The sequence below is a fragment of the Bufo gargarizans genome, chromosome 9 (genome assembly GCF_014858855.1).
Source record: "Bufo gargarizans isolate SCDJY-AF-19 chromosome 9, ASM1485885v1, whole genome shotgun sequence".
Taxonomy (NCBI): domain Eukaryota; kingdom Metazoa; phylum Chordata; class Amphibia; order Anura; family Bufonidae; genus Bufo; species Bufo gargarizans.
Genome location: NC_058088.1, coordinates 184,845,683 through 184,866,771, shown reverse-complemented (window position 1 = coordinate 184,866,771; position 21,089 = coordinate 184,845,683). Strand labels below are relative to the sequence as shown.

The following is a 21,089-nucleotide window of genomic DNA, read 5'->3' as shown; positions in this document are numbered from 1 at the left end:
AGATTTTAGGTCCTGTGAAATGAGGACACTGATTTTATCAGCAGGGTGATGGTAAATCATCAGTAATGGCTGGCTGCGTACTGGCTGGATTCGCAGCAGACCGGGGAAGCTTACGTCTGCTGCTTCATTCATCATTCATAAGGACGGAGTTATGTGGTGTTCCTAGCAGGTTATTGAGTAATGGTTTTCCGTCTGATGAGAGACTGATTGTTTACAGGAATGAACGCAGTGATACCAGGACAGGAGCACTCATATCATTTGGACTGTTCTCGTTCACAAACTGCTCTATTTTGGGGGGTCAACCCTCCGAGATCTACAGTGTACAGTACAGTATATTCTCACCAGCTTGCATCTTGCCCGCCATATTGATAGCAACTAGTTAATCCCATGCCAGATGACCAGGAAATTGCCTAATGGTCTGGTAATGAGGATGAATGAACTGAGCGATCTGAAGAACTAGACCACAATACAAAAACAAGTCCTGCACCTACTACGTGTCACTATAATACATTGAAATGATTGGCCCCGCATTTGATCTGCACCAAAAATATGGTCATGTGCATGGTCCTAAAACTGATTGTAGGGACTGAGGGGTCGAGTAACACAATAGGGAGAATCTTCCACTGCACAGGTCCTGCACTAGGCATCACAGTTTGTCAGTTTTGTTTGGAGTGTTCAATTTATTTTTTCTCTATCACAGGCCCTGCTATTGAGATGCAACATTTCTGACAGCTCCACTACCTTGGCCTCATGCACATATCGCATGTATTATCATATGTATGTATGATCCTATGTATTTTGCAGTGGGTGAACCGCAGATCTGCAAAATACAGATACCGGCCTTGTACATGCCGTATCTGCCTAATAGAACTGCCTATTCTTGTCTTCAGAATGGACAAGAATAGGACATATTCTATAATTACCGGAATGGCCAAACAGATGTGGGCCGACATATGTGCACTGTTTACATCTCTTGCAGCCCCATAGAAATTAATAGTTCCACATGCGATACGTAAAAATAGATAGATAGATCATAGATAGAGAGATAGATAGATAGATAAGTAGATAGATAGATCATAGATAGAGATATAGATAGATAGAAAGAAAGAACCAGAACCATTGCTAAATATAGGCCCGTCTGCCAGCACCTTATTTGGAATAAGTAGAGTGGAAACACACCTGGACTAATTTTGAATTCTATCTGCCAGCAGGACACCACTAGGGGGAGCTAATTGCATGTAGTTGTATACACCTCCTATTGAAGTAATAGTGCTTCATTGATAGATAGATAATCATAGATAGATAAATAGATAGATACGCAGACATACTGTATATTTTACGCTGTGTGCACCATTTTGGTGCCTCTGTGTTTGTGTTTGATACTGTTAATAATTCAAATAACCTTGTCATCTCCCTCATTGAAACTAAAGGGAAATTACATCTATTTACACTCATCAGTAAACAATTCAGCATTTTTGGTAATTACAATATATTTGCATAACCTTCCAATAGCTACACATGGGGAACCAAGAGCTCAGTACAATAAGTGAACGCATCCTCTGTGGATCACATATCTTCTGGACTGTAAGACTGTGGATACTATAGAGTGTAAGCTTCTCAGAACAATCCGCATTCGGGATAGGAATCAAGTTAACCATATTTGCCATTTGTCTCTGTCCTTACAGTATTGTTTCTATGTCGCGGTAAATGGTGGCTGTTACCTCCATGGCACTTTTTTGCGCCATCATTACGTGTCTGCCAACACATGTGTTATTTGTGAAGTGCACACAGAGCAGCATAGATTTTCAGATGGTCACAAGTAAAGGACCTCATTACTTTTTTAGAATGACCACATCAGGTTTTAAGGAGGTATCACCTGCTTAAACATTTATAACATATCTGCATCATGTTCCAAAAATTCCTTACAGGTGCGGGTACCACCTCATCCACTGAGATCCCTGCTCCCTGTTTTAGGTACTTTCACACTTGCGTTGTTGGATTCCGGCAGGCAGTTCCGTCGCCGGAATTGCCTGCCGGATCCGGCAATCTGTATGCAAACGGATACCATTCGTAGACGGATCCGGATCCGTCTCACAAATGAGTTGCAATACCGGATCCGTCTCTCCAGTTGTCATCCAGAAAAACTGATCCGGTATTTATCTTTTTTACATTTTTAAAGGTCTACACATGCGCAGACTGCAAAACCGGATCCGTTTTTTCCAGGAACACTTGGGGCCGGATCTGGCATTAATGCATTTCAATGGAAAATAATGCCGGATCCAGCATTCCGGCAAGTGTTCCGGAATTTTGGACGGAGAAAATACTGCAGCATGCTGCAGTATTTTTTCTGTCCAAAAACCGTACAGTGACTGAACTGAAGACATCCTGATGCATCCTGAACGGATTGCTCTCCATTCAGAATGCATTAGGATAAAACTGATCAGTTCTTTTCCGGCATTAAGCCCCTAGGACGGAACTCAATACTGGAAAAGTACTCACGCAAGTGTGAAAGTACTCTAACGTTTTCTCAAGCAACTCCCAAACTGTCATCCTTCTTTCGCAGGGTTCATCACCAGTATAGTACAGGAGGTTCTTTGTCCAGAACCATTGCTAAATATAGGGCCCGTCTGCCAGCACCTTATTTGGAATAAGTAGAGTAGAAACACATCTGGACTAAACATTTAGAATTCTATCTGCCAGCGGACTACCAATAGGGGAAGCTAATTGCATATGGTTGTATACACCTCCCATTGAAGTAATAGTACTTAATTGACGAGAGACTTCACAGCTAAGCATATCCTTATATTAAAGGGGTTGTCCTATGAAAAATATTCTACAGTTTTCAAACCAGCACCCGAATCTGAATACTTTTGTAATCGAATTTAATTAAAAATTTTGCATAGCCACTGAGTTATTCAACTAAATATATCTGTTCAGCACCACCTATAGTTTATTTTCTTATTTCTCTGACCTGCTCACTGAGAAGGCCGCACATGCTCAGTTTCATTCTTCAACTGCCTCCTGAGCTGTGATAGGGAGAGCTGAGACACGCCCCCTTAGCTGCAGCAGAAAAGACACGCCCCTTGGGCTTTCAGCCTGATATAAATCTAGCAGAGCAATGAATGGGGAGATCTCTGGATCCATGTGAGGTACAGGGCTGGTTCTAGCTTTGTTAGAAAGAGATTGCCATGTTCTATATGATCTGATTCTCATTTTTTGCATTAATCATGGGATGGGAAAAACACATGAAAATGTAAGAAAATGTTTCTACAAAGGCCACTTTAAAGGGTTACATAGTTTAGTGACATGAAAAAGGCTGAAAAAAGACATCTGTCCATCCAGGTCAGCCTGTTATCCTGCAAGTTGATCCAGAGAACGGCAGGTTTTCTGAGATTTAAAACCTATGATCTATCAGTATCTGATCCGTGGGGGGTCCAACCCCTTCTGATCATCTGTTTGAGAAGGCACCAGAGCTCATAATAGCTCTGCGGCCTTCACTCTGCTCACCAAGCACAGCGCTGTACATTGTATAGTGCCTGTGCTTTGTATCGTAGCTCAACCCCATTCTCTTCAACGTTGGGCCACGTAACCGATGAACGTGACGTCACTGGCCTAGACTAAGCTGTGAGAAGGCCACGCCACTACTGCGATTGCCGGTGCCTTCTCAAACAGCTGATCTGCGGGGTCCCAGGTCTCAGACCTCCACCGATCAGATACTGATGATCTATCCTGAGGATAGACCATCGGTTTTAAAATCTCGGAAAACCCTTTTAAGTGGCCTTTGTAGCAAAATGTGCTTACATTTTTGGACACCTTTTCAGGGCATTTTCATACTTTAGCATTCTACTCATTTTGGGCAGCAAATCATTTTTTAATTGGTACTTTATTAAAAAGTTTCATCCCTTTCCCCTGTTCAGATATCAGTCTCTGTGTGTTTGCAGAGTAGCAGACTTTCTGTTCACACTGAATCCCTGACGGCTCACGTGGAGCCCTTATGTCTGAATTCTTGACAGCTCATAAACACTCATTATAGCTCAATTTGTTTAGGAGCTGTCAGGAATTCAGAGACAAGTCCTTCACGTGAGCTATCTGGAGACGCAGTGTGAACAGAAAGCCTGCTACTCTGCTAACACACAGAGGCTGACACCTGAACGGGGGAAAGTGCTAATTTTTTTTAATAAAGACCAATTGAAAATATGATTTGTATCCCAAAATAAGTTGAATACGAAAATAATAAAAAGAAAATGTCTACAAAGACGTCCATAGCCTTTAAATCAGAAATGGGAGTAGCAGGGATTTTCCAGTACTGTAAAACAGCTTAGAAAACTGGAGCCAGCCCAGCGGGAATGAAAATCCCATCTATAATATATATAGTGATCTAGAACAGGCTGCAGGCGGCCGTCACACGCACTTATTAGTCTACCAACAGAGACTACATTCCTTCTACCAGAATGCAGAATGTCACACACATGCAGGGCACCGCTTCCTGACAGATCAGTAGTTTTCATCAGTGTCTTGTCAATGAACTGTCCTGCTGTATGCGGGGATAGTCATCTTTACAGTAAATACGTTGCATCAAATTATAGAACTAGGATATTTTGACATTTTTATATATTTTTTATTTTAGATTTTAATGATTTATTATTTTTATCATATATATTCCTACATTTGATATCTATATAAAATGTATATACAGTTGCAAGAAAAAGTATGTGAACCCTTTGGAATGATCTGGATTTCTGCACAAATTGGTCATAAAATGTGATCTGATCTTCATCTAAGTCACAACAATAGACAATCACAGTCGGCTTAAACTAATAACACACAAAGAATTAAATGTTACCATGTTTTTATTGAACACACCATGTAAGCATTCACAGTGCAGGTGGAAAAAGTATGTGAACCCTTGGATTTAATAACTGGTTGAACCTCCTTTGGCAGCAATAACTTCAACCAAACGTTTCCTGCAGTTGCAGATCAGACGGGCACAACGGTCAGGAGTAATTCTTGACCATTCCTCTTTACAGAACTGTTTCAGTTCAGCGATATTCTCGGGATGTCTGGTGTGAATCGCTTTCTTGAGGTCATGCCACAGGATCCCAATCGGGTTGAGGTCAGGACTCTGACTGGGCCACTCCAGAAGGCGGATTTTCTTCTGTTTAAGCCATTCTGTTATTGATTTACTTCTATGCTTTAGGTCGTTGTCCTGTTGCAACACCCATCTTCTGTTGAGCTTCAGCTGGTGGACAGATGGCCTTAAGTTCTCCTGCAAAATGTCTTGATAAACTTGGGAATTCATTTTTCCTTCGATGATAGCAATCCGTCCAGGCCCTGACGCAGCAAAGCAGCCCCAAACCATGATGCCCCCACCACCATACCTCACAGTTGGGATGAGGTTTTGAGGTTGGTGTGCTGTGCCTCTTTTTCTCCACACATAGTGTTGTGTGTTTCTTCCAAACAACTCACCTTTGGTTTCCTCTGTCCACAGAATATTTTGCCAGTACTGCTGTGGACCATCCAGGTGCTCTTGTGCAAACTGTAAAGTGCAGCAATGTTTTTTTTGGGCAGCAGTGGCTTCCTCTGTGGTATCCTCCCATGAAATCCATTCTTGTTTAGTGTTTTACGTATCGTAGATTCGCTAACAGGGATGTTGGCATATGCCAGAGACATTTGTAAGTCTTTAGCTGACACTCTAGGATTCTTCTTCACCTCATTGAGCAGTCTGCGCTGTGCTCTTGCAGTCATCTTTACAGGACGGCCACTCCTAGGGAGAGTAGCAGAAGTGCTGAACTTTCTCCATTTACAGACAATTTGTCTTACCGTGGACTGATGAACAGCAAGGCTTTTGGAGATACTTTTATAACCCTTTCCAGCTTAATGCAAGTCAACAATTCTTAATCGTAGGTCTTCTGAGAGCTCTTTTGTGCGAGGCATCATTCACATCAGGCAATGCTTCTTGGGAAAAGCAAACCCAGAACTGGTGTGTGTTCTTTATAGGGCAGGGCATCTGTAACCAACACCTCCAATCTCATCTCATTGACTGGATTCCAGTTGGCTGACACCTCACTCCAATTAGCTCTTGAAGATGTCATTAGTCTAGGGGTTCACATACTTTTTCCACCTGCACTGTGAATGTTTACATGGTGTGTTCAATAAAAACATGGTAACATTTAACTCTTTGTGTGTTATTAGTTTAAGCAGACTGTGATTGTCTATTGTTGTGACTTAGATGAAGCTCAGATCACATTTTATGACCAATTTGTGCCGAAATCCATATCATTCCAAAGGGTTCACATACTTTTTCTTGCAACTGTATTATGTGGCAACATATAGCAGATATCAAAATGGGTCTCTTATCATATTACTAGGTTTTGACCCTCAGGACAGAAGGTTTGTGGTTTGTTTTCCGAACCGTACCTCTCTTTGACTCCCAGACGTGGTGGAAATGCAGCAACTTTGTAGTGCAGATTCCGCAGCATAGATGTAGAGTGATGTACAATACTGTACATGTGGATGGGGTTTTTAAAATGTAGTAGAAAATATGAGTATGCTGAATAATGAATATACTGAAATATGAGCATAATAAAATACTAAATTTACAGAAATATGAGCATGTTCAAAATATGAGTACACGGAAATAGGAGCATACTGAAATATGAGCCTGCGGAAGTATAAAAATATGGGTCTACAGAAATATGAGCATGGTCAAAATATGAGTAGATGGAAATATGAGCATGCTGAAATATGAGTAAACTGAAATATTAGCATGATAAAATATTAGCCTGAGGAAATATGAACATGCTAAAATATAAGTATACTGAAATATGAGTCTACGGAAATATGAGCATGGTCATAATATGTGTACATGGAAATATGAGCATGATAAAATACGAGCATACAGATATAATATGAGCATGCTGAAATGTGAGTACACGGACATATGATCATGCTGAAATATGAGTATACTGAAATATGAGCTTGATAAAATATGAGCACGCATCCCAGCCGGGCATGCATCTGTTCTAGATAGGGCGAGGCAGGTGTTAGACACCTCATCTCCCATGGGAACAAAGGATCGGACATGTTGAATTCCAGCTGCCTGAACCTTCTTCCCCCAATATCTGCCATTGGGGGAGAGTCAGGACACCCTCACAGACCCTAGTCGGCGGGGGTTGTCTTATTTCTGTTGGAGCTTTGGAGACCATTAGAATCAGAGCCCCGACCCACCAGAGGTACTCTTATTGTGGACCTTTCTGACCTTGCCTAGCAGCCAATGATCCCAAATCTATGCATGCGAGATAAACCTGTATGTTGCATGACATAATCATGCACTGAACATTACCCACGCGTTTCACATAAGCCCGTTCCCAATGTCACCGCCTTCATACTGTACTTTACCTTGTTTTTAAATATGTCCCAATTACTCTTGTATTGCATATTTAACCCTTTAAAAACTGCTCATCCGAAGTACCGGCCATGTTTATAGTCCGAACCCTCCGCTGCCCTATCTGTATCTCTAATCTTTGTTACTCCCCAGAGAATAATGATGATATGTGTTAAATCATTGCCTTGAGATGTCGGTTCCGACTGAGTAGCCATACAAAGTCTTATGCAAATATATCGTAATTAGTAAAGTGCGGGATTGTTTACCGGAGCGCTTACATTGGCTTCATTTTTCTTTCGCTTGAGTGAATGAGATGAAAATATTATTTAAATTGTTAATAGTACGAGACTCAGAGGCATTGACATCATGTACATTTCAGCTAATCCCTCATTGACAAAAAAAAAAATTAGATATTCCTGTATGTTTAGTGCCGAGACACTGGAGAGTTTAGCTGAATGCCAAGGAAGAAGAAGCGAGTTTATAGAACGGTCTGTTACCAATTCCCAATATATGGTTCAAATGCTGAGAATAATTTTTGCATGGAGACAATATAACAATAGCAATATTACTGTCAAGAACCAGTGGGTGTGAACCCACTGTGCTACATGTCCTACCTCCTCTAAGGTCGTTGTCTAAGTGAACCCCTCGATCTTCACAGTACCCCTGATGGTGTGGGGATAGACTTTCCCAAGGGGAACACCAGGTCACTACCTCTTGAGGAGGATAAGCACATGAGGCAGCTGTTCCAGGCGGACCAGAAGATACCTGAGAAAGGTACTAGAGGTGCAGGACCGAAGGATGAGGCAGAGGAGTAGTCAGACAGGCAAAAGGTCAGGGCAGGCGGCACAGGTACAGGTCAGGCAATGCGGTTCGGCAACAGGAGAGTCAAGGCAAGCAGACAGGGATCTAACAGGTAACAGAGTCCAGGAATACAGGTACGAGTCAGGAACACAAGCGGAAATCAGGAACTTTAGTAGGACACAAGGACCTTGACACTGAGGCATCTGGAAAGGGGGCTGAGCCACTTATATATGCGCAGGAGGGCTAGGATTGGTCAGCGAGTTCACATGACCTAACCCATAAAGCACAGGAAGTGACGCCCACCGGCCCTTAAGGAAGTGCTGCAGGAAACAAGCAGCAAGCATGCTGTGGCCAGGACTGAGAGGAAACTGTAGAGCAGATCCTAGAACAACAGTACCTACAAAGGCAGAGCCCAGGACTGCAGAGGTCAATGGGAAGCACTGGCCGCAGATCACCACTGAACACGGCGCCCGTGACCGCGGCGGTAAGCAGGGGAACAGCGGTGCACTGCAGCCGCTGCCTACAATTACAATGAGAGAAGCATCAACCATGAGGGAATACCATTGTCTTGGGGAAGTTTGTTGGGTAGACTGTCCTTAAGAGGTTGCTCTGAGGACTGCTGAGCACTATGGTTTCTTGTTGACCTCCTAGGGCAAGTAGTAATGAGAGAAGCATCAACCATGAGGGAATACCTATTGTCTTGGAACAGTTTGTTGGGTAGACTGTGTCTTGGAGAGGTTGCTCTGAGGACTGCTGAGCACTATGGATTCTTGTTGACCTCATAGGGCAGGTAGTAAGTAGAGAAGCATCAACCATGAGGGAATACCATTGTTTTGGAGAAGTTTGTTGGGTAGACTGTGTCTTGTAGGAGTTGCTCTGAGGACTGCTGAGCACTATGGATTCTTGTCGACCTCCTAGGGCAAGTAGTAACGAGAGAAGCATCAACCATGAGGGAATACCATTGTCTTGGGGCAGTTTGTTGGGTAGACTGTGTCTTGGAGAGGTTGCTCTGAGGACTGCTGAGCACTATGGTTTCTTGTTGACCTCCTAGGGCAAGTAGTAATGAGAAAAGCATCAACCATGAGGGAATACCATTGTCTTGGGACAGTTTGTTGGGTAGACTGTGTCTTGGGGAGGTTGCTCTGAGGACTGCTGAGCACTATGGATTCTTGTTGACCTCCTAGGGCAAGTAGTAATGAGAGAAGCATTAGCCTTGAGGGTATACCATTGTCTTGGGACAGTTTGCTGGGTAGACTGTGTCTTGGAGAGGTTGCTCTGGGGATTGCTGAGCACCATGGTTTCTTGTTGACCTAGGACAAGTAGTTGCACATATTGGTATAGCTAGGGGAGCTGATGTGGTATCTGACCTGAGCACTTGGTGCCTGGGGACTGGGGGTACTAACAAGCCACACACCTTGATAATGGGGTAGAGCAGTACACGTAATATTAGTTTAGTGTGGAGGAAAGCCTAGTCTAAAACTCACATGCAACAGCCCCTCTGTCGGAGAACTATGCTCAGAGCCTTAAAGGGGTTATCCCATGATTAAAAGGGTTGTCTGAGTGTTTAATAAAGATGACCTATCTTCAGTCCCCATTTGACCGACGAATGTGACATCACTGGTCTAGGAAATGGGCTCAGTCTCCTCAAACAGCTGATTGCCAAAGGTCCCAAGAGTCTTACCCCCAGTATGCAGATACTGATGACCTAAAATATGTTGAAATCTGTGAATATGATATTCTGCCTGAGTACATAAAACCAGCTCTCCAGTCAATATGCGGATATTGAAACTATCCACTCTTGTATATTGGGGGATCGGAGTGAATTAAAAACTACGTGGATAAGCAGGAGGCCACAGATAAACAAGGTTTTTGCGGGGAGGCTACTAATTGCCAGGAAGTTGGATGGCAGCCAGTCCCCTGAGTATTGACACAGAAGTAAATAGGTTAACGCTACATGAATACCTTTGGGCAAAAAAGAAACATATTAGTTTGTGTAAACCTATGCAATCCTGGGATGTATAATAAATATCGGAAAATATAACACATTTCTTTAATTTGTTTTCCCCCTTTTTTTCATTATACCTCGCCACAGTGCTGAATTCCCTACTCTGTAGTGAGGGTGGCAGGATTTAAGTGCAATGGAGTAATAGTCTAGGCTTTATGATTATGCTTTATTGCGTATGTACTGTATTGTTATTATAGAATTTATTTTATTTAACTGTCAGTGATGCACCGTATAATGGGTGCACATGGGAGTCAGCTGCTACGGCGCATCACTGAGTAGACAGTTTTAATACACCTGTAGGATATCTACATACTGACCACAGTGTTGGTTCTATGTAATTGGCTGTAGAAATACCAGTGTATTTCAGTATATATTTGTATTTCTTAACCACGGCATGAACTGTACAGATTTATAGCAAAGAGCAAGTCCACCTAATCAGCTGAGTGCTGGTGGACACACATGCTCAGACACTCTCCTCACAGCCAGGTCTTTGCATAGTGATCCTCTGTTCACTGAAGGGTAGCCAATAGAAATTGTCACCCCCAGCAATAGCATACTAGTATGGCTGACAAGACTCTGTCTGCATAGTAAGAAGGGGATATAGTGTTAGCTGCCAGAGGGAGAAGGAGACTGATCCTGTCCAGATCCCAACCCTCAGCAGCACTGATTTACAAAAGCAACACCAAGGGGGATAATTAGGAAGCAAAAGTGATGAACAACATATATTTTAATGCTAGTAACACTGCAAATTACTTGCAGGGCATTTGGTATGAAATAGATGTATGTAGTAACTCTTTGAAATATTAAAGTTTCTTGAGCAGTGGACTGGAGACAGTCTCTTGAACAAAATATCGAAGAACTGCAACGGAAGCATCTAATCAGTTTAGAAAGAGGGAGCTCCCTCTCTCAGCTATTTGCACCTCTATGAATGAGATTGTGTGGTGCCGACGTCTTAGCAGGGCAGCATGGGGCCTAACAAAGGCCCCATACCTACCTGCAGTGTATAACCATCACGCTGCACCTCTCTGGTGCAGCCTGATGGTGCCTGTCACTATATCACTGACAGTGTAATACACTGTACTGCATAAGCAGTACAGTGTATTATAGAAGAGATTAAAACAGCACCTGTTAAAGTTCTGTAAATGGTTAAAAGCAGGATTTGGTAGACAAAGTCAAAGACGTGAAGAATACCTTACACCTTTTTACATAATACAATGGAACGATTTGATGAAATGTGGGCACCTTGGGATGAATACTGGGCTTTGTGTGACTAATAGAACATTACCTTTAGACGCCAATGGGTAGATATGGTGTTTGTGCATATGTCCTATCTTGTTTGCCCCCTACACTTTTATATCGACCCCTCATGTGGGGATCATCTAATTTTGTTACTATTGCTCTATGATGTGTATATTTGTGCTTCTAAAATCTATACATCTTGATATTGAATTCTTTTGTACTCATATACTGTTTCTTTAATAAAAATATAGTTAAATTAAATAAATCTCCAAGTTAAAAAATGCACCTTTTTCCATTGAAAAAAAATATGCTTTTTAATGGGAAAAATTGCAAAAATAAAATCTCTTGCTCATCCATAATGACCTGCACTCCTCAATTATCACAAGATTTATCCCGCCGTAAAAAAAAAGAGCCAGAATTGCAGTTATTTTATTCGCAACCAAAAGAAATTAAATAAAAAGCAATTAAAAAGTGTTATGTATCGCAAAATAGTACCAATGAAAAATACAAGATGTCCTGAAAAAAATCAAGTTATGGGTCTTTGGAGGTGGTGATGCAAAAACTTTTTGTTTAAAAAGGGTTTTTATTCAAAAGTAGTAAAATGTAAAAAAAAAGTTATTTGTATTTGGTATCGCTGTAATTTTACTGACTCTAAAGTTATTGTGTTATCTATCTAACAATGAACAAAGCAATATGTATCATGTAAAAGCTCAGTGGGAGCATAGCTTATTTTTCCCATCTCCCTCCAGAAAGAGTTAATAAAAATTAATCAGTAAGTTATGTGTACCCCAAAATGGTGCAACTTGTCCCGCAATATAAAAAAAATATAAAAAATCTTGGAACGTGAAAAAACGAAAAAAATAAATAAATGCTTTGCCACTATCACTAAGGGGTAAAGCATCTTATATAGCATCTTACCTCAGCGCACTTCTTACTAAGGGCTCATGCACACAACCGTGTGCTGGCCGGAACTTGAATGGGTCGGCCGCAACTTGAATGGGTCTGTGATCTGTGCATGCACTACTTTTTTGCGGTGCGGAGGCATGGACAGAAAACCCACGGAAGCACTCCGTAGTGCTTCCGTGGGCTTCCGTTCCGTGCCTCCATTCCACATCTCCCAGATTGCGGACCCATTGAAGTGAATGCCAGGCCCAATCTGTGATGCGGGATGCACACGGCCAGTGCCCATGTATTGCGGACCCGCCGTATGCATGGTCGTGTGCATGAGCCCTAAGACTGATGTATGAAATACCAGCCTTAATAAATTCTCCCCTTTGACTCCAGACATGTCCACAACTGACTGTCTACAAAGAAGCCATGACAATTCCAGCAATGGCTGCATGGACTGTTCTGCCTAATATGTGGATGCATTTTGCATTTATCCCGATGAGTAATAGATGTGTCCGCTGCACTCTGGAACACAGTCATTTATCAGTTGTCATTGGTTTCCGAGTCATTTCCCAGTGCACCGTGTTATGTGCACCAGTGTCCGCTGTGGTATTCCAAGATTAATGCTGCTGGAATGGGATTCCATGATAAGTTGTAAGGATACCAGATAGTGTGTATATACAGACGTGGACAAAATTGTTGGTACCCTTTGGTCAATGAAAGAAAAAGTCACAATGGTCACAGAAATAACTTTAATCTGACAAAAGTAATAATAAATTAAAATTCTATAAATGTTAACCAATGAAAGTCAGACATTGTTTTTCAACCATGCTTCAACAGAATTATGTAAAAAAATAAACTCATGAAACAGGCATGGACAAAAATGATGGTACCCCTAACTTAATATTTTGTTGCGCAACCTTTTGAGGCAATCACTGCAATCAAACGCTTCCTGTAACTGTCAATGAGACATCTGCACCTCTCAGCAGGTATTTTGGCCCACTCCTCATGAGCAAACTGCTCCAGTTGTGTCCGGTTTGAAGGGTGCCTTTTCCAGACTGCATGTTTCAGCTCCTTCCAAAGATGCTCAATAGGATTGAGGTCAGGGCTCATAGAAGGCCACTTTAGAATAGTCCAATTTTTTCCTCTTAGCCATTCTTGGGTGTTTTTAGCGGTGTGTTTTGGGTCATTGTCCTGTTGCAAGACCCATGACCTGCGACTGAGACCAAGCTTTCTGACACTGGCTAGTACATTTCTCTCTAGAATTCCTTGATAGTCTTGAGATTTCATTGTACCCTGCACAGATTCAAGACACCCTGTGCCAGACGCAGCAAAGCAGCCCCAGAACATAACAGAGCCTCCTCCATGTTTCACAGTAGGGACAGTGTTCTTTTCTTGATATGCTTCATTTTTTCGTCTGTGAACATACAGCTGATGTGCCTTGGCAAAAACTTCGATTTTTGTCTCATCTGTCCACAGGACATTCTCCCAGAAGCTTTGTGGCTTGTCAACATGTAGTTTGGCATATTCCAGTCTTGCTTTTTTATGATTCGTTTTCAACAATGGTGTCCTCCTTGGTCGTCTCCCATGTAGTCCACTTTGGCTCAAACAACGACGGATGGTGCGATCTGACACTGATGTTCCTTGAGCATGAAGTTCACCTTGAATCTCTTTAGAAGTCTTTCTAGGCTCTTTTGTTACCATTCGGATTATCCGTCTCTTAGATTTGTCATCAATTTTCCTCCTGCGGCCACGTCCAGGGAGGTTGGCTACAGTCCCATGGATCTTAAACTTATGAATAATATGTGCAACTGTACTCACAGGAACATCTAGTTGCTTGGAGATGGTCTTATAGCCTTTACCTTTAACATGCTTGTCTATAATTTTCTTTCTGATCTCTTGAGACAGCTCTTTCCTTTGCTTCCTCTGGTCCATGTCGAGTGTGGTACACACCATATCACCAAACAACACAGTGATTACCTGGAGCCATATATATAGGCCCAATGGCTGATTACAAGGTTGTAGACACCTGTGATGCTAATTAGTGGACACACCTTGAATTAACATGTCCCTTTGGTCACATTATGTTCTGTGTTTTCTAGGGGTACCATCATTTTTGTCCATGCCTGTTTCATGAGTTTATTTTTTTACATAATTCTGTTGAAGCATGGTTGAAAAACAATGTCTGACTTTCATTGGTTAACATTTATAGAATTTTAATTTATTATTACTTTTGTCAGATTAAAGTTATTTCTGTGACCATTGTGACTTTTTCTTTCATTGACCAAAGGGTACCAACAATTTTGTCCACGTCTGTATATATATATATATATATATATATATTGTGGGGATTCGCTCTGGTAGACAGGACAAGCGGATGCAGTATAGAGGCAAAGACCAGTTTGTAACTCAAAAACTTCAGTGTATTATTCATCATTATTAATCATTAGAATGGCAGGGATAGCAATATAAAGAGAATCCCCATTGGAAGCTGGGTTTTTGCTTAGAGAAGGAGGAGGAGAAAACCAAGGGGGGGGGGGGATGGGAAGGGGGGGAAAAGGGGCTGAGGAAAAGGAAGGGGAGAAAAATAATAAAGAAAATAATAAAGAACAGGAGGGTGTAAATATGGCCAAATAGGTAGGGTATGAGGAGGAGAGAGAGAGCGCCCGAGGATCACAAGAAACAGCCAAATGATAGTTGTTCATTTAAGCCGTCCGGACTGAGTGTTTTTAATCTATAGATCCACTGACACTCCTTCTGTAAAATCCTCTTATCCCAATCGCCCTTGCGAGGAGAGGGTGGGATAATCTCAATGATCTGAAAACCTAAAGAATTGGCATTCCCACCATGAAACTCATGGACATGGTTTGCCACAGGTTTATCTCGTCCATGCTTAATATCTCCAAGATGCTCTCCCACTCTCCTCCTCAATTCCCTCTTAGTTTTACCCACATAATTCGTGGGGCACTGACATGTGATCAAATACACTACTCCACAACTTCTACAATTGCCGAAGTCCCTCATTTCAAAGATTCTCCCCGTTGAGACACTTCTGAATGTTTTGGATACAGTAATGTATGGACACGCTATACACCCACTGCACTTAAACATTCCTAACGGTCTCCTTTCTAGCCATGTACCTACAGTTCTTGGTGTGGTATAGAGACTGTGTACTAGATGATCCCCGATGGATCTCCCCCTCCTAAGGTAATCCCTGGTTTTTGTGGGAGTACATCAACGAGGTCCCTATCAGTCCGAAGGATACCCCAATGTCTTCTAAGGATTTCAAAGATCCTCTCATGGGAGTTATCAAATGTCCCGATCACTCTTACAACTTTATCCTGTAGTCTACCCCTTTTCTGTGGGTCTAGAAACCAGTCTCTATCTGTGGCCAGTGAATGTTTAAAAGCTTTTTTCAGTGTCTCATCCGGGTAACCTCTACTCAGAAACCTGTCTCTTAAGTCCCTTGATTGCGTCACGAATGTTGATGTATTGGTGCAATTCCTCCTAATTCGAATGTATTGGCCCTTTGGAATACCTTTCTTGACTGGGTTAGGATGGAAACTTTCCCAGTGCAAGAGGCTATTGGTAGCTGTTGGTTTCCTGAAAGTTTCAGTACATAACATCCCATCCCTTTTAGAGATTTTTATATCCAGGAATGAGATTTCCCTGTTACTAATTTCACAGGTAAATCTCAATCCAATTGGGTTGTGATTTAGTGACGTGAAAAATGACCTACAGGCAACCTCTGGACCATCCCACAATAGAAATATATCATCAATATACCTTCCCCAGAAGGTAATGTGGGTGGTCCAGGGTTCCTCAACGTCACTAAACACAAGTGGTCCTCCCACCAGCCCAGGAGCTAAGGAAATGTCCGGTGAATTGGATGTTTTGTTTTTCTCCCTTGATATTTTCACTATTGTCCTCCCCCTTTACCCCATCGGTTTTTGGGGTTTCCGCCGTCCTGATATGTTCCATGTTAAAATGTATCCTAAACACTATGTCTATCTAGAGTCCCTCCCATGGTCCTTATAATTTAGGGATCAATAAGATATGTATAATTGGGGGGGGTACTGTATATTTATAGTATCCTGGCCGGACAGGGCTTAGTAGTATTTTTTGTCCTGTATGGTCATATATCAATGTCCCTTATGAAATGCATAATGAATCAGTAATTAAATGTATGTTCCTGACTATGGAACACATGGGGATATACTCATTTCCGGTCCGTGAGTCTGGCATCACTCCTAGATCCGCACGGTGAAACGCATGTGCGTTCCAGGGCTATTTCCTGTGTGTAAAGCTGCAGCGACTGACATAATTTCCGTTTTGGTCGCCGGCTCCATACGTCATGCGTTCCAAAGCAGCGTTCTGTGTGGACTGTTGTGTGATGTTTTCTTTTAAGGTACCCCTCGATACTTATTTCACTCTGATTATATATACTATATGGCTGATGGATCAGTGGGCTCTCTATATGAACAAGTTGGGGTTTAACATTGGAGGTATGATGGATGGGGCTAATTAAGGGGGAGGGACTAATCATGGGTGGACCTGTTTTAAGGCGCCAGGTTTTGAACAGACATGGGGACACCGGTCATCTTTAGCCTACATCCTGGGGCTTCTGTTCCTAGAGGGTCTCGATTGTGGGACACTGAACGTAAAATCTCCACTGTGAGACCTTGTTGTTGGAGTATCACCCTCCTCTTCCCCTGACGAACCAGTCGTGGTATATAACGACTGGGGAAACGTAACTGTTGGGAATTGTTTGTTTTGTTCATTTGTCAGTATGTCCTTTTTTATGTTTTTGTACTCAGCTTACCATAGGATAGGGTGTTCTAGGGTATACTAGATTAGGTACGAGGACAGGGAGCCCCTACCTTCAAGGGGTCTCCCTGGGCTTAGCCTATTTAGGGACTTACAGGGAATATTTTAGGTCGTTTACTGTATTTAACATATCAGATACCATATTCGTGATTCTCAATTTTTGACACCATCTACAAAGGACCTTATATCATCTTCATACTTTCTGTCAACGACTGGTCCGTTGCACCTTTCTACAAATATATATATATCTATATATATCCCTCAAGGCTATCCCACAACAAGCATGGTGGCTCACTGATTGGCACTGTTGCCAAGCTTGGCATCTGCATGGTGTTTGTGTGTTCTTCCCATGATTGTACGGGTTTCCTACAGGTTCCACATACACACCAAATACATAGTAAAATTTTGATGACCGATCCTCAGAATAGGTCATCAATATTTGATTGGTGGGGGTCTGACAGCCCCAGCTAGTTTGAAGAGTCCATGGCGCCGAGGCCTCTCCATGCAATGTCAAGCGCATTGCCATTCCTTGTATAGTGCCTGTGCATGGCATTGCAGCCCAGGCCTATTCACTTGAATGGGATTTGGTGGTGCTTAGGCCATGTGACCGATGAATGTGATGTCATTGGCCTAGAAGGAGGTTGGACCCCCACCAAGTAGAATAGGCCATCGACATTGAACGTCTAGAAAACCCCTTTTATTTGGAATTTGGATTGACAGCCCCAATGGGAACAGAGACTGATGATAATCTCAATGCTGCAGAATATGTTGGCGCCAAATACATACATAACAAACCTGCACATGAAATCAACCCCCTTGTGGCTCATATTAATAGCATTATCAATCACGTCAATGAGATGCAATGGACAGGCCAATGTGGAAAGAGATATTAGACAGGACAACTTCAAGATGATCTCCTCATCAATGTTTCCAAACTACCCCATTAGGCCCAATTAAACTATGGCGGCATCACGCTTTGAGGAGGTTGGGAGGGATCAACCAAAATAAAACACAAATCCTTACAAGTAATGCCTCATACTCATGTCCGTGTCCACAATGAAATCTGTGATAGAATGGTCAGTGATTCATCGGTGAAGAAGTCCGTGTTTGGTCTGTCTTTTGCTCTCATCCGTGTTTCATCGATACTGCACAGCTGAAATTTCATTTTCATAGCATCTTCTCCTAATGGTCCATGAAACATGGATGGCATCCGGGTTGCGTCCATGTTTTTCATGGACCTGTAGAGTCTAACGGCCATGATGGATCTGTGAACATAACAAAATAGAGCATGCTCCTGTGCTAAAACACTGATGTGTGAATGCACACATTAAAATCAACGCGGACGTGTGGAGAACACACACAGCACACGTCTGTGAATCACTGGCGTGTAAATGAGGCATAACCCCGGGCTAAAACATTTTGCACCATTGGCATTTGCTTAACACTGGCTCCCGATTACGTTAGGGTCCCCATTGTCACAGTGGTCCCATTTTTACCCCCTTAGGCTTATGAAATATAGCGAATATTGCCATAAAGTGCCATATAGTCATCTCACAATCACATTAGTCAGAACGCGGCCAACTCCTTTAAGAAGTCCCTGATTGGGGTTTGTTCTTCTCCGGAGTCTACTGTAGGGTTGAAGGGCCATCAATACTATGGAGCGTGCATTGTGCAGAGCAAGTAGAAGAATGTACTACGCGGGGAGGGTGAAAGGGGTTAATTATTAATGCTTTGGTTGGCGAGGCGGATATTAAATCACATTAGCAGGGAGTGGAGATGGAAGGCAGAAGGAGTCTTCTGGGAGAACAACCTGACTCACATTTACGGCACCATCTTTTCTTTTTTTCCCCCGTTTTTTTTTTTCTTGGATTGGTGCCTAAGAGAATAACAGGAAACGGGACTGCTTGCAATATTGTCAGGAGGTGTATAAATGGGTCTACACACCAGAGACTGGGAGAACATGGTGCTAGTTTGACCCCTTCCACGTTGTTTTTTATTTTAACCCCTTCCCTGTCATTTAGCCATTTTTATTGTAATCCCTTTAATAGCTGTAGCCAACTTGGGGCCCCACAGCAGTCACATAGTCTTCCTCCATAGGTTACACATCAGTCCAAAGTAAATTTGTCAATTTTCGATTTACAATGGAAATCGTTATGCATTCCCAAGATGCATCTGGGCACTTTATGATGGTTTTTGGTAAACTCGGCCAGATGAGAGGGCCTTACTGCTGAATACTTCCTATATCTCCCATCCTATCGACCCCTATGTCTCAGGGACATGAACTCTGGATATTCTGAGATAATTTTCATGCTTTCCATAAATTATTCTCCTCCACCAGGGTGTAATCAGCACCCACTCCGTTTTCTATGATTAGTCCTCCTGGGACAGAGACAGTGGTTTCCAGTCCAGGGGTGAATCAGTCATTTCCTGCTATCTGCAGGAAATGTCTGGAGGCATTGATTAAATATGAATCAGTTATGGGAGCAGATTTGCTTCAGTATGTACAATTACAAGAAGAAGGTCTACAGCATCCCCCACCACCGCTGTACTAATACAGGCAGGGATGAACACTGGGGGCTGGCCCTGCTTCTTCACATGGACCTTCTGTGGCTGCATGCTCCTCTTTCCAACCAGTACTGGTAGTTATGTTCTGAGAACTTGTTCTTTGCAGAATCTGAGATCATGGGTCCATTGTGCAAAAAGGCATCGTAATAACTTGAATAGAATGGCATCCGTGCGGCCGTACTTAGCTAATTCAACAAATTCTACATTCCACTTGCTGTGGTATTACCGGGCGGCGCTGTTAGGGTTGCCACCTTTTCTTCAAGCCAAACCCGAACACGGGTGGAACGCATTGGGACCGGACGATGCGTTCCATAGGCCGGAAGTAGGTCCAGCTGGGGAGCGCAAGCTGTAACTGAGGAACGGGCCAAGCAGACAGGATATCAGAGAGGACAGTAGGGTAACAGGAAACACAAGGAGGAACAATAGTAAAAGAAAACATTTAAAGGAGGGAGGGAGTGTCTGAAGACAGCGCCGCCCTGCGCTAGCATCACAGCTGATCGCCCGCAGTGACAGCTGATCGTCCCCGCTGCTGACACCTCATCAGCTGCCGCCGCTGACTAGCACCCAACGCCGCCGCTCACCGCCAGCTGTAAGGTGTGCAAGTCTGCAGTTTGAATCCTGAGTCCGGGTCTGAGAAAGGCTTGTACCCGGGCACAGGATTACAAACCCGGACTGTCTGGGTCATTCCCGTACGGGTGGCAACCTTAGGCGCTGTGCCGTATTAACACAATACCACCTAGTCATTACATTTTAAAAAGCAATGTCCTCTGTAATAAAACAGCACTGGGCTACCTGCACATGGTGCAGATTTGTATGCAAAAAATCTGCATAAAAACACGATAAAATCAGTACATAAATCCCCACTATTTATCAGTTTGCATGTGGTTTTTGGTGCGGATTTTCTGTTCAACAACCGCATTGAAGTCTATGAGAAAAACCACTGTACATAAGGTGCGGAATATAATGCTGCAGATTTTTTGAAATCGGCATAGAATGGCATCAAAAACACAATAAAAACTGCACATAAATATGCACTATTTATTCAGTTTTATGTTGTTTTTGGTGCGGATTTTATGTTTATCTATGAAGTCTATTTATTAAAAACCACTCCATATAAGGTGCAGAATCTCACAAACAATTGACCTGCTTCCGATTTTAAAATCCGCACTGCAAGTCAATTTCAGCAAGGACAAAATACACAATGTGTATTTAAGGTTTGGCCAATCTCATTCACTTTGCTGGTACTGTATTTTGCTATGTTTTTTCTGCGCGAAAATCTGTGTGGAAAAAAACACGCGTAATCTGCAACCAGTGCAGGTAAGCCTTAGGTTTCTAACACACAGGTGAGGGTAGACTTGCAGAAATTCTGCACAAATTTCC

General features: G+C 42.6%; 1 protein-coding gene across 1 annotated transcript in view; it reads left to right on the top strand.

Annotated features, from left to right (window-relative positions):
- The window catches only part of CACNA1B (calcium voltage-gated channel subunit alpha1 B), a 286,673-nt gene that overhangs the window by 140,179 nt on the left and 125,405 nt on the right, over positions 1-21,089 (top strand).